The sequence below is a fragment of the Chinchilla lanigera genome, unplaced genomic scaffold (genome assembly GCF_000276665.1).
Source record: "Chinchilla lanigera isolate Chin_1 unplaced genomic scaffold, ChiLan1.0 scaffold00038, whole genome shotgun sequence".
Classification (NCBI taxonomy): domain Eukaryota; kingdom Metazoa; phylum Chordata; class Mammalia; order Rodentia; family Chinchillidae; genus Chinchilla; species Chinchilla lanigera.
Window position 1 is genome coordinate 1,636,898 of NW_004955439.1, and position 12,241 is coordinate 1,649,138.

The window sequence follows — 12,241 nt, forward strand, 5'->3', positions numbered from 1 at the left end:
AAAAAAAAAAAAAAAAAAAAAAAGGTGGTGAATAGGACTTGGATAAATTACACTGAAAGGAATGCAATTATTTCAAGTGAAATAGTGAATTGCCAATATAGAGGCAAGCATATTGTCAAGGGATAATACTAAGCTTGAGAAGATTTCTATGATCATTAACAATGGTCACCTAGTATGACTTAGGGCACATGGATATGTTAAAAGACCAAAGATACAGCAGACAAGTGACACAGGGGTCAGAGCAACCATCAAGGACTAGGTTTGTTCATAAAGGTTTCCTCGAGGACCGAGAGAAAGGGAATGGTCTTATAAAGACACACTGGGTTTATGGCATGTTTGAAAGGGAGCAGTATTGCTCTGGGCCTGGGGTAGCTGGCCAAGAGGTTTACACTTTTAAGTCAAAATTAGGAATGATTAAAAGTCTGGGGGGAGGTTGTCTACCAGGAAAGATGAGGATAAGACTGTATTTTAGAGGGAAGTAACAGCAGCCAGGGTTAGAATCATTAGAAGACTATTAAAATAATTGAGCATTAGAATGTGGAATGCACAGTGGGAAAGAGAAATAGACATGGAAAGATTTGGGGCCTACCAGACATAAATGGAGGAGGACAGGACAGAGGCAAAGAGGGTGCCAAGGCCCTGATGATGAACCTGTGGAGTGGACATTGTTTTCTGTCTACAAAAGATGAAATTGATGGTTAAGCCAAGGCACATAAAGCCAATAAGCACAGCAAATGGCAAGGGGTGAGTGGACCCAGAGAGGCCAGTCCCTGTCTTGTATTGGTCCATAGATTCTACTTGTTCACAATTTCTTTTGCTCTTAAAATTTGTTTTATTTAAATGTATAATTTTTTTAACAATCAAAGAAACTCCACCTCTAATGAACGAGACTACCATACATGGGTGTAATCTTTAGGCCATTGTTTCTATGAGAAACTTTACATATTTCCTACATGGGGTGTTCTTGAAAGGAAGAATGTGGGCTGGGGATGTAGCTCAGTGGTAGAGCACTTGTCTAGCATATGTGAGGCCCTGGGTTCTATCTCCAACAAAATACACATACATACACATACACACACTCAATAAAAAACAATAAATGAGAACATTACATGATAAGATTTCTGAAATTGGAGTGCATCTTACCATTCTATAGTCATTGTGTCATTGTGGGTAAGGTGGAAGTTTTAATGTAGCTGTCAAGGTCCTCAACCTTAATCGCATCTGCAGATTCTCCTTTTCCATGTAAACTAACATAGTGTCAGGTTCCAAAGATTGGATTCAGACATCTATGGAGACTTTTACTCTATTTCCACATTGGTACATATTTTCTTTCAAAACATCAACCAGTTCTTTATGCACCCCCAAAGGAAATTATCATAAAGTAGATGTTACCATATTCTAAATCTTATTAGTGAGATACATGAAGAAGATTTTACTGCAAGCCAAGAATTACAGCTAAGTGAAAGGAAGATGGTCCAATTCCTTGAAATGGAAATAAAGTAATTTCAAATCCAAGAGGCTCTCCTGATAAAGATGTAGCTTATCAGAGGGACAATGATTTTCTACCTAGTTTAAAATCTGAGTCATGTCACTTCTTAAAGTCTTAGTGTCTGAATTAGTTTTTTGCCCAGTTAGGTACTAATGTATTTCAATGTGCTCTGATAGAATTATAAATTGCCCTTTCTTTGCCCTTTGACCTCTTTCTACTGAAAGGATAAAAGAACAAGACAAGGTTTATAAGCTGGGGTGTGTGTTATTCCTGGGCAGGAGTACGTTAGTGACATTTTCCAGTGTGGGTGGATTTGAGGTTCTGAAGGATGAATGAATATTTTCCAGTTTGCTGTTCTGTCAACATCAAAGACTCTTGTCACAGCTGCCCTCAATGCTGCTTCAGTCTCATGCCTATTATATAATATGTGCTAAATCTTAAGATCTTTCACAGCGGTCTCATTTCATATATTTGTAGCTAATTCAAAAGTGTTTTGAGTAGCTACTTTTGGCAAAACTGCTTAAGAGATTTTGAATTGTGATACATATTGAATGTGCCAGGGGATACATCCTAGTCCTGGGAGCTGGACCTCACTTATTCCAGTCTTCTTTCTCCAGGTTAACTAACACCCATGCTAGAGTAAAGACTTGTCTTCTTATGATGTTGGCTATATCCAGCAACAGCAAATCTCCAATGTCAAAGATTGGCCAAGTTGCCAAAGGTTCTGATAGATGTTAGATACATTATAATACTTATAGAAGGTCCTATAATACTTTATAGAAGTTCCTAAAGCAAGGGTTTTTAAGAAAATAATAGTCAAGCTGGGTGTGGTAGTCCACTTCTGTAATCTTAGCACAGGAGGATTGCAAGTTTGAGTCCTGCCTGGGTGACATAGATAGAATTTGTCTGAAAATTAAAAAAAATTTTTTTAAAGAAAGTATTAGGGATGTAGCTCAGTGGTAGAGTGCTCCCAGGTTCAATTCGCAGTATTAAAAAAAAGTAGTCAATTTGATGATTAGATTCTGGTTCTTTTATTTTAAAAAAATCAATATCTTATTTAAAAAATCAATATTAGTTTTGACTAAAGCTAACCAACCATCTTTTAAATCTAGATGTCTAACCTCTATAGATTTTTTTATCTTTTTTTTTTTGGTACTGGGAATCAAACTCAGGACCTTGCACTTGCCAGACAGGCACTGTGCCGCTGAGCTATATATCCCCAGCAAAATTTTTTTTTAATTAAATGTAAATGCTCCATAAATGTTAGCATAAACACATGACTGCAAAATAAAATATTACTCATTACAAAAACTTAAAGAGAAGTAGCTGGCTAGATTTGGCATAAATAGGTAAAATAATGTAAAACAGATAATTTTTTTTTTTTTTGACATGAGATCTCCCTGTGTAATTCAGGCTGGACTTGAACTCACTGTGTAGCCCAGGCTGGCCTCAAACTCGGGTAATCCTCCTGCCTTGGACTCCCAAGTACTAGGATTTCAGGCCTGTGCCACCATAACCAATTAAAACAGATTGTTAATGCAAATTTCTAATTCCCCTTACAAACCTCTTCTCCAATATTTTTGGGTCCACCAACCTGTTTCTGTTGTTTCTTACTCTCATTTATAGTGAGTGTTGGCTAATAAAGGATCCAAATGGCAATTGATCATGCAGAATACTTACTGTAACAATGGCTTGGAAGCCCTAACAAGGATTTAAAAAAAAAAAAAATCAAGAGTCAATGCCTCTAATGGTAGAAGGGATAGAGACTAGGGCATAAAAATTCCTATTAAGAGGGCAGAGGGGGGTGCTGGGGATTTAGCTCGGCGGCAAAAGCGCCTGCCTGGCAAGCGCAAGGTCATGAGTTCGGTTCCCGGTACCGGAGAAAAACCAAAAAACCAAAAAACAAACAAAAAAAAAGAGGGCAGAGGTACAACTCAGTGGCAGAGTGCTTGCCTAGCATGTGCAGAGCCTTGGGCTCAATATTTAGCACTGGAAAAAATTCTTATGTGAAGCCTTTCAAGTCTTCGTTTTGTAGCTCCATATTAAGCTGAACTTTTAGCTACCCAGTCAATACAGAATAAACTTTATTTTATTCACATATAAAATGCTAAAATAAGAGCCAATATTCCTAGGTCATTTTTTTCCTCATGAGTTCAGATATGAATGTGTATTCTACCAAGCAGGATTAAGCTATAACTTTAATCCTGTTGCAGATTAAAAAGAAACACATTTAATTCCCAACGAGGTTGGCTTTTCCTGGTGACTCACTGGCTTGAGACTTTATTTCATGGGGTCCTTAATGACATGCTACCACAAGATAAAAGGTGGTGTAGGCTGCTTTTGTGTCTACAGTTATGATAAACTGCGGCAGAGGTGCAATATTCAAGAAAACCCGTGGGTGGGAGGCAGTGGTATGCTAGTGCTGGTTCAGACTGGCTCGTGGGAGCTGATTGTGTGTATTTCCTCCCACCTCCGGTTCTGTGACTTTATTTTGGCAGTTTGAAGTCGGCTATGGTGGGAATATTGAGACTGTGGAATCTGGCTAACAATACAAGTAAATCAATCTATTTATTTGTTTGTTTGGAGAGCTGGCTTACTAGTTCACAACTGAGGTGATTTATGTCTCAAATTAATCTTTACTCATTTTATCTCAGCTGACTCTATGCCACATCAGCTGAGTTATTACTGCCAGAGCATATATGACTGCAGGCAATATAAAGACCTGTGTTTGTTGACAAATATGAGTGCCTTCGAGGCGCTGTGGATACAGTGGAGAACAAAGTCAGATACAGCCCTTGTCCTCCTGGTATTTATAGCTTAGTGGAAGAGACAGATGTTAATCAAAGAATAACATAAATAATGTAATAGACAGCCATGGTTAAGAGCTGTGAAAGAGAGGCAGTACTGTCAGAGTGTGTGAAAGGAGGATGGATTTGAGTTAGGGAAGGAAGCAAGGAAAGAAAGAAAGGAAGCAAGGGGTTTTCTAAGATAGTGATTGCTACCTGCGACTTACAGGAACAACAAGATTACTGTCCAGACGTGCAAGTGGATCAGCCTCAGCACACAGTAGGAGCTCGGTAGAGACTGATGGTGGATAATTAATTGTATTCTGCTTGTGTACTGGAATCTCTGTTGACTTTGATAGCAATTTCCTGGAAGACGTAGGTTTCTTTCAATTTCAAAAGCATATCGCTCTTGGATCTTTTTGACCCCTCTGCAATCTCTTTTAAAAGGATGGTTTTCAGGGACCGTTAACACCTGCTCACTGGAAGAGCTCCAGCTCTCTGTGAGATCATGTGATAGGAGAGTGGTGGCCTTTCGCTACACAACCAACCACACAAGTAGCTGTGGTTTACCTAGGTAAAGGGAAAAAAGCATTCTACTTTAGCAGCCCAGAAACTGCCAACCCCTGGAGTTGCTGTGACTCTGTCCACCTTCATGTGTGTTTGTTCCCATGTATACTGTGACTTGTGTTCCATCAGGCCCCTTTGCCATATGGTTTGCAGAGGTAAAAGTCCCTCCAGGGAAGAAAACAACACAACCACATGATCACTTTTAAAGTGGCAGAACCCAGGTTTTGAATGCAATTGTATATAGAATGTCAGCACATTTTTCTTTCAGCAATAAAACGTAACTCTAATGCATACTAAAGGTGCTTGCTGGGGGTGGGCAAGGAGCGGGTGATGTAACAAGGGAGTATGACCCAAGTCCAGTTTGACGAGAATCACTGTGGATACACGAAGTAGGACCTGTTGTGAAAGAACACAATGGCTTCAGACACAAAGCTCACATTAGGGGTGAAAGGTTCTAGGATTTGTGAATTGGAAAGGGCAAGGATGGTCATCCTCAGCCATCTGGCACCATGTGCTACAGCTGTGTTGATTTGGTCATCACTGTCCTAATTGTTTATCCTCAGAATCCCCAGCTGTTTACTTTTCACTGAGTTTCATAAAGGGATTAGAAGGCTACATGTGTTAATTCCTAGGTCCAAGCGATCCCTATAGAAACCGAATGGTCTTCTACTATATTTTGGATTTTGAATGAACCTCAAAGGCCCATGTGTTGAAGGTTTGGTTCCTAGCCTGTGGCTCTACTGGGAGGTGGTGGAAGTTTTAAGAGGTGGGATTTAGTAGAAGGGAGTTAGGTCACTGCAAGCATGCTCTTGGAGGGAAACTGGGTCCCTGACTGTTTCTCTCTTTGCTAGCTGGCCGCCATGAGGTAAACAGGCCTCCCATGCCACCTGTTCCTACCATGATGTTCTGTGCCACAGCTGACCCAATGCAACAGGGCCAAGCAACCATGAACTCAAACCACCAAAACAGAGATAAACCTTGCTTTAAAGTTGGTTATCTCAGGTATTTTGTTACAGTAACAAAAAGCTGATTAACATCACCATAAATGCTCTGGCTGGTACTTAACAACTATTCATATCATGAACAGGAAAAAACCCTCCTAATACTAAAAATGTCATATATCGAGTATGTACCATTTAAAAAGAGTTATAGTTCAACTATCATGCCGTAATTCTCATGTGATGCCATAGAGGAGGTATCATCTCCATTTTATACATAAGGAAGCTGAAGAGAAGTGATATAAAGTAATTTAACACAATGCAATCACCCCATGCAGAACCTGGGATTTGTGTCTGTGAGCCTGCATCACTGTGTGTGTGTGTGTGTGTGTGTGTGTGTGTGTTTTTATGTATGTTACTAGAGATGGAACACAGGGTCTTTGCACTAAACTATATCTCTAGGCTCACTGCCCTTTTAGTTTTTATTTTGAGATAATGTCTTGCTAAGCCACTAAGTTGCCCATGCTGGGTATAAACTTACTATCCTCCTCCCAGAGTGCTGGGATTACAGGGATATACCACCATGCCTGGTTACCTGCCTTCTTTCTATTATGCTAAAGTAGTGCTTTTGTCTCCCTGAGTTCTCTTCCTCCCTTTGTCTCTCCTCCTCTTCCTGCTCTTCTTCCACCTTCTTCTCATCTAGTTATCATGGGAACAAACTTAGGAGAAATGATTCAGCCATTCTTTCCAAATCTCAGGCTATTTTTCCCTAGTTTCAACAATAAAGTAACCTCTCTGATGGTATTCAAAATAAAATTTTTATTTTCCATCAACCTTACGCTTGTTTTGTGGAAGAGCAATTTAACACTACTCAATTAAACACTACTTGTTTTTACCATTCATGGAGCTGCAGCTCAGTGTTCAGTGGTGGCTGGGGGCACCGGTCTTCACCTGAGACTTCTGAACAGGTGCAGAGGGCCCCTGCCCACCTTCTCAGACCAGTTAGCAACCTTGGGTTGGGCAGAGCACAGTTCAGGAATGGGAGGCATCCATTTACCATGAAGTTCTTCCATCTTCACAGCTGTTCAGTGGCTCCGTGCTCTTCCTTTTCAGTCTCTCTCTCTCTCTCTCTCTCTCCATTTTAAAAAGAATAAAAACACCAATAATTTCTTAGAAATCTCTGTAGAAGTGGAGATCAGGCATAACATCCCAGGGGTGTACATGGGAGATGGTACCACATGTACGTAGAGATTCCTAGGCCAGAATCCACCACATCAGAGCCATCGAGTGAGCTTCCTTGTCACACAGGATGGCAATGGCCACCTAGCACAGAGAATCTGTGTTGTATGAACAAGCGTAGGCAGGCTAACATAAGACATCTCTGTGAGAGGCCAGTGATCAGTTTGGGACCAGTGACCTCCAGAAGATATGGCTCACAGAAAGATGTTCCAGTTTGGTCAGTGTAGGTCCCAGGAGTGAAGTGGCCAGCAGTGGGAATGGTTCCAATGGCAACAGCAAACTTTAGCACATCCCGTTGGCCAGGATCCCTGCAGAACATGTCAATGACTTCAGCAGGGTTCGCAGTGGCTACAATGATACCAGCAGAAGCTTCTCCCAGGTTCTCTTCAGCTTTGTGATGTAGATGGCATCACTTTTCCTTTTGAGGGTGTATTGCTCCATCTGGAAATCAAGGCTGGTGCTACCTGAGCAGGCTCTCACCGTGAAAAATCTGAGGACATTCCTTGCCTTCATTTTCCAGAGATTGTGAAAGTTTCCCTTTTAGTTGTGATGAGAATCCAGGGCAATGCTGAATGCAATCCCCCTCTCTGGGTAGCAAAGATGGGAAATATAAAGATTGATCATGGCTTCTGAGAGCCTGTGATAGTTAAGTGAGAGTTATTCTCACTGAGTTCCTGCTGATGGAATATTTAAGTAGGGCCTCTGATAATGACTATGATTACCTTTGAGACTTTAAAATACAGAATGTATAACCACAACAGTATAAACTGACATAAGTTGTGTAATATAGAAACATGAGGTTCAGAGATTTCAGCAAATTCATAATAAATTTAGAACCCTGTCGATCTGGGGGAAATTATTACATCAACAAAAACAGAAAACACATGAGAAAGCTAGTTTGTGTGAAAGCAAAGGGAAAGCAGTTGAAATTGTCTTTCTATGGTCTGGTTGTGATACAGAAGTCCTTGAAAGAATCAGCTTAAATTAATCTATCTTAATCAGTTCACCCCCAGAGTCAATGCATGGTAATACATTCATCTATCTATTCATCAATATATTTATCCACCCATCAGTATATTGACTTTTTTTATAGCCATCAATAACCCCAGTACAATATGTGCTAGGGATGTCAAATCTCCTTGCCTGGCCCCAGCAAATGGTAAAGTAGAGCTTCTTGGAATTGGCTCAGATCTCTTAGGGCTAAGCCAAAAGCCTAAGTTTTAATGTATTCTAAATATTAAATAAACACATTATCTATTATCTATCCAAATAAACACAACATCTGTCATGTTGCTGTTTTTTCTAATATTTGATGACAGACAGGTATATTTACTTTCATATAGACGATCTACCAAAATATTCTTCTAGGAGCTAGCACTCAAAGGAAATTTGATTCAATTTTTACATAAATTCACAGTAATTTTGAAGCCCAATGTCAGTTGGGAAGAGCAGGAGTTCGTAGTTTGACTCGAAGACATAAACCGAGGTTGCTTTTTTAAAAACTGAGCTATAATCATCAGCTCTCACTTTTTATTTACCCTAGATAGAACATTTGGATAGCCCAAAGTCAAAAACATAGATTCTGGTTCTTACTTAGAATTTTCTTGGCAAAATATGTTCAATATATGTAATTTTTAGAAGTACCTTGCTTTAAATCTGTAACGTGCATAACTTCATTCTCAATACCCTGGGTAGAGTCTGGGTTGAATTTCAGAAACTGCCATCAGTCTGTCTGTCTGTCTCTTTTTTCTCTCCCTCTTTGCCATTCCTGTCTGTCTGTCTGTCTCTTTTTTCTTTCACTCTTTGCCGTTCTTCTCCAAGTCATAGATTCTTTTTTTTTTTGTCTTTTTGAGACAGGGTCTTGCTATGCAGTTCAGGCTGGTCTGAAACTCACTTTGTAGCCCAGGCTGGTCTCAAACTCACGACGATCCTCCTGCCTCAGCCTCCCAAGTGCTGGGATTACAGGAGTGCGCTACCATACTGGCTTCCAAATCATAGATTCTTATATGTGACCAATATTGTAAGCACTACCTTTAATTATATTGTTTTAATTATATTGTTTTAATATTTATTACATTATAGACAAAATACATTGATTTCAGTAAATATTTGGGACTTCTGAATGGATGAAGAATTTAGAAGGTTTAAAAAACATCTATAGTATACTTAAGGGCTTTCATTTTTAGACTCCTGTATTTATTGATAGTAGCTGGCTGTGGTACTTAAATGTGGGAGCAGCACAGGTGGACATTATAAAGATTGCTAAGGTTTTTGTTTTTTCTGGTACCAGGAATTGAACTCACAACCTTGCACTTGTTAGGTAGGCGCTGTGCCACTGAGCTAAATCCCCAGCTAAGGTACATCACTTTGTTTTCTTTTTCTTTTTTTTTTTTTTTTTTTGCGGTACTGGGGATTGAACTCAGGACCTTGCACTTGCCAGGCAGGCGCTTGTGCCACTGAGCTATATCCCCAGCCCTGAATTGCTGAAGTTTTTGAGAGCCTATGGTAGTCAGGTGGGAGTTCTCCTCACTAGGTTCCTGCTGATGGAATATTTAAGTAGCGCCTCTGATAATGACTGACTATGATTATATTTGAGACTTTAAAATCCAGAATGTACATCCACAACAGTCGTAACCGAATGAAATTATTATTGTAGAATTCCTTCACGGCAGAAGCCACGTAACAGCTTCAATAGCTAGGCTGAAGGGTTACCTTGCATATTACTCCAATAGGTATTTCTAATAATTTGTGCACTTATAAGAATACCTGGTAGCCTGGGATTGTTGAGGAAGTTACTTGCTTATGAAGCATGTACTTAGTTCTAACTTGCAATTTATTCTTAGATGAACTCTTTGGCTGATGATAAAAGATGGGAAAAAGGAGTAAAGCATTTGAGAGCTGAGTTCAGCTGTAGAAATTCAAGACATCATAACAGAATAAAGATATTTAAGTAAGTGCATTAGGCAAAAAGTATGTAAATTAAAAAGGGTTTTCAAAGTAAGTATAGATTTTAAAAAACAGAAAGAGAAAGACATAACCAGCCTATTTTCCCGGTGCATGCTGGGTGCTCCTCTCTGAGCCTGAGGAGTGGTACCAGCTGGCAGCTCTGTGGGAAGTACTGTCACTGCTTCTGGCTTTCCTCTTCACTAATGTTTTAAACGGTTCTCTACAAGAGCATAAACCATATTCTCTGCAGTTAATGACTTTGCAAAACTAGCTTGTTTTGTTGGGTTTCTTTTATGTGAGTGCACACATGTGTTCTCTGTGCTAGGTCCTCCAGATAGATGCTAGCATGTTCCAAGAATGTGCTATAAATCATCCCTCTCATGTGTCAAGCTTTGTGAAGATAGCCATGGTGTGCTGTTGACGGCCTTGCAGAAGATCTAGTCATAACACTTTTGTAATTTACTTTACTTTTAAGCAAAAGTGTTTGAGCATTTTTCTCAAGGCCAGAAAAGTATATACTGTATAACAATGAAAATAAAAGAATAGACAAAATAGATTTTTTTTTCCAGTGCTGGGTATGGAATCCAGGGTGTTGCATGTTGTACACAAGTACACTATGACTGAGCCACACCTCCAGTTTACATCTCCAACATTGCTTTGAGTAGAGTTTAAATGAATATATTACTGCGTATGATTGGGTTGTGTTGAATAAGATACAAAAAGGATCTAGCAAATCGAATGAAAAAATTAAGTAGCTACATCTGCATGCCTGCCATGAAGTATGAAAAGAAATAATGGACTATGCAGACTGCGTGTGCTTCTCCCAACAAGACAAAGCTTAGGAGAGTCTATTAAACGGGAAGAACTTGCTAAACATTTGTGATTTTCAGCATTTATATGTTCAGTTCTGAAAATGAGATGATATTGATACACTATATAGTCCTTTTCTAAAATAGATTTTTCTTTTTACTTTGAGAAATCCATTCAAGCCAGTTTAAACAAAGGGTAGCATAACATCAGCTCACCACTGACCTAGTGGGAATCATTCCTTCTGTTTCCAGATTTCTGCTATTACAAAGGAAGACTGCAATCAACATCACTGCACATATGTCTTTCTACTGGCTCTGGAAACAGATTCCTAGCAGTGAGATTACTGAATTTACAAACACACACACACACACACACACACACACACACACAAATTCAAATTTTAATAGACGTTATCAAAAGGCTTTCCAAAAAGATGTCAGCAATTTTCATTTTCAAATACAATTTATTTTTGCACTAATAATATGTGTTAATTTTATAGATTTTGGCCTCATCTGCCAAGGCAAAAACTCTACCAAAAAAACCCTGCTGTTCATAATAAGTAAATTTACTAAAGTTGTAGGATTTAAGGTCAACATAAAAAATGAATTTCAGCCAGGCATGGTGGTGGTGGTGCATGCCTATGAACCTAGCACTCAGGATGCTGAGGTAGGATTGCTGCAAGTTCAAGGCCAGCCTGGACTACATAGTGAGTTCAAGGCCAGCCTGAAATTCAAAGAATTACAAAACACAACAAAAACGAAAAAGTGAATTTTATGTGTTTGCATTAATAATAAATCAGAAGCAAATTATAATAGGATAAAAACATAGACTACTTGGTGATAAATTCTGTTAGCTTTCAGTTACAAATACTTAGGATTATCAACCAATTTATAAGGAGAAAATGCTAATTTTGCCTCATAGGTTTGGAGGTTCCAGTTCATGATCAGTTGGCTCCATTGCTCTGGGAGCGAGGTGAGGCAGCACGTGGTGGGAGCATTTGGTAGAGTAAAACCTCTTACCTTGGGGTAGAAACCCAGAGTGAGGAGCAGACTGGGGTCCCATAATCTACTGATTTTCTTCACGTTATTTTTCTTTCTGTTCTTTGACTGGATCATCTGAACTAACCTACGTCCAAATTAATTGATTATCTCTCCTGCCAGTTTAAATTTGCTATTGAGTCACTTTAGCAAAATTTTCATTTCAGTTAGTTACTTTTCAATTTTACAATTTCTTCTTCCTTTCTTCCTCTATCCTCTTTCCCTCCTCCTTTCTCTCCCTCCCTTTTTCTCTCTTGCTCTTTCTTTCTTGCACCCTTCCTTCTTCCCTTCTTCCCTCCCTCCTTCCCTTCCTTCCTTCCTTCCTTCCTTCCTTCCTTCCTTCCTTCCTTCCTTTATTCCTTCCTTCCTCTCTCGCTCTCTGTGTCTCTCTGTGTCTCTCTCTCTCTGTCTGGTCTTACCATATTGCCC

General features: G+C 39.4%; 1 pseudogene; it reads right to left on the reverse strand.

Moving 5' to 3' along the window:
* Positions 1 to 6,950: 6,950 nt before the first annotated feature.
* LOC106149177 overlaps positions 6,951 to 12,241 on the reverse strand; it is a 40,235-nt pseudogene continuing 34,944 nt past the window's right edge.